Source organism: Belonocnema kinseyi, chromosome 6 (genome assembly GCF_010883055.1).
Source record: "Belonocnema kinseyi isolate 2016_QV_RU_SX_M_011 chromosome 6, B_treatae_v1, whole genome shotgun sequence".
In the NCBI taxonomy this organism is placed as follows: Eukaryota; Metazoa; Arthropoda; class Insecta; order Hymenoptera; family Cynipidae; genus Belonocnema; species Belonocnema kinseyi.
The window spans coordinates 3,366,382-3,369,149 of NC_046662.1; the positions used below are offsets into that span (position 1 = coordinate 3,366,382).

The 2,768-nt window shown below is 22.4% G+C and overlaps 1 protein-coding gene across 5 annotated transcripts in view; it reads right to left on the reverse strand.

The window, feature by feature from the left end:
• LOC117175099 (equilibrative nucleoside transporter 1) overlaps positions 1–2,768 on the reverse strand; it is a 79,767-nt gene that overhangs the window by 13,709 nt on the left and 63,290 nt on the right. The gene's annotated exons all lie outside the window — the stretch shown is intronic.

The window sequence follows — 2,768 nt, forward strand, 5'->3', positions numbered from 1 at the left end:
CGAACACCTCTCGACTTTTCGTTTCAACAAAATCAACAAAATTCAGCTTAGGTTAGAAATCCTCATTGGTCGAGAGTCGAGATAGCAGTGTCTATACGATTCATTAGATGGCGCGCAGGGCGGGAAGGAACGGTAGGTTTCGTTAAAGATACGCCGGGAAGAAACTCGAATTTTCGGCCGAGATAGGAAGAAAAAAAACTTTTCTGACAGTTCCAGTTTTTTTTCTCAGTTATCTCAAATTTTTTCAGGTATAATTTTTCACAGTAAGGAGGCCATTGAAATATATTGAATTTTTTTTCAGTTTTTAAGGATTCAATTAATATGCTTCATTTAGAAAGCGCTGACAACTTAAATTACAAGATATTTTTAAATATATAAACACCGTCGATTAATTAAATAATTAAGAAATACTGAAAATATAACAATTAATTTCTTTAATGTTTCTCTAAAGTTACCAAATAGTTGAAATTCAACAAAAAAAAAAAGATCAACTTTCCAACAAATATTTGAATTTTGAACTAAAAAATATCATTTTACAACCAAAAATAAATTTTAACTTAATTTCCAACCAAGTAGTTTCATTTTCAACGAAAAAAAAAATTAATTTTCAAAAAAGAAGTTTAATTTTCTATCAAAAAGAACAATTTTTATCGAAAAAAGAGTAGTTTTAACCAAAAATGCAAAAGTATAATTTTCAGTTAAAAAATACATTTTTCAACAGAGAAAAAAAAAGTTTCAACCCAAGTGATGAATTTTTTAATATAAAATGATGAATCTAGAACTGCAATACTTGAATTTTCAACAAAACAGATGAATTCTCAAGAAAAAATGATCAATTTTCAAACAAAAAGATTAACTTTCTATAACAAAAAACGAGCTTTTAACAAAATACACCAATTGTCCACAAAACGGTTTAATTTTGAACTAAAAAAGAAGACAGATTTTCAACCAAAAATGGAACAGTTACATTTTTAGTTTGAAAAAAAAACATCATTTTTAACCAAACTGATAAAATTTTAACTGAAATGATGAATCATCCTTAATGAGAATAAGTGAATTTTACATCAAAAAGATGCATTTTGAACTAAAAAATATAAATTATCAACCAAAAATGAAATAATTCTAAATTTTTAAAATAGTTTCACTTTCAAAAATTGTGATGAATTTTCAACTGAACTGATGAATCTCCAATTGGAGTAATTGAATTTTAAACCAAGAAAAGTAATTTCTACAAAAAAAAAAAAAAATGATTTTCCAAACAAAAAAGATAATTTTTCAAGCAAAAGTAGAATATTTAAATTTTCAGTAAAAACAAATTAATTTCAAACAAAAAAAAAAGAATTTTCAACAAAATATTCAAATACAGTAATGTAACGCTACTTTTACGAATAAATAATTATTATTATACAATTTTATATTGCAATTTAAAAAAAATTATGCACTAGAAAAAATCCTCTGATTTAAAAAAAATGGTCAAAAATTGATTTTTAACAAAATGTGTCGATTTTCAATTAAATAGTTTTGTTGAATTTTGGACAAGAAAAGGGCAATTAAAAAAAATAGAATAGTTAAATTTTCAGTTTAAAAAATTAATTTTCAATCAAACTAAAATATATAAAATATATAAAATAATATAAATATAATAATATAAAATAAATATATAAAATATTTGAGTGAAGTAGTTATATTTACAACCAAAAAGTTGAATTTTTATCCAAAAAGATTAATTTCTACCACAAAAAAGCAACAATTTTTCAATGAAATACATGAATTATTAATCAAATAGTTCAATTTTTAACTACAAAATATTAGTTTCAATTAAAAATGGAATATTTGAATTTTCATTTAAAAACTACATTTTCCACCAAAAGAAAAAGCAAATTTTTAACCAAACTGATGAATTTTCAATTCAAATTATAAGCCTTCAACTGAAATAGATAAGTTTTAAACCAAAAAGATGATATTTTAACAAAAGAATTTAACTTCCAAACAAATAGTTTTATTTTCAATAAAAAACAAAATTAATTTTCAAACACGAATATTAATTTTCTACCAAAAAGACGATTTTCCACCAAAATACATGAATTTTCAACGAAATAGTTGGATTGTGAGTTAAAAAGATGCATTTTCAACCAAAAATGGAATAGTTACATTTTTGGTTTTAAAAAAATTAATTTTTAACCAAACTGATGAATTTTTAACTGAAATAATGAATCTTCAACTGGAATAGTTGGAATTTTACACCAAAAACGTCAATTTTCAACTAAAATTTTTAATTTTTCACTATAAAATTTAAATTTTCAATTAAAAAGATGTAATTTCAACTAAAATGGTAGAATCTTCAATTAGAATGTTTACATGTTCAGTTAAAAAAATAATCTTTTTCAACTGAAATGATCAATCTTACACTGAAATAGTGGAATTTTTTACCAAAAAAATAAATTTTTCAATAAAATGATAAATATTTGGAGTACTTGAATTTTCAATCAAGAAGATTAATTTCTACCAAAAGTATGATTTTACAAGAAAATACATAGATTTTTAACTAAAAAGATAAATTTTTAACCAAACAGTTATATATAAAACTAAAAATAGAGTTAAATTTTCAACTAAAACTATGGAATATTCAACTGGATTAGTTTAATGTTCAACGAAAAAGATCAATCTTCAAACATAAAGATTAATTTTCTATCAAAAAATAAGATTTGTCAACAAAATGCATGAATTTTCAAGGAAATATTTGAATTTTGAAATAAAACAGGCAAATT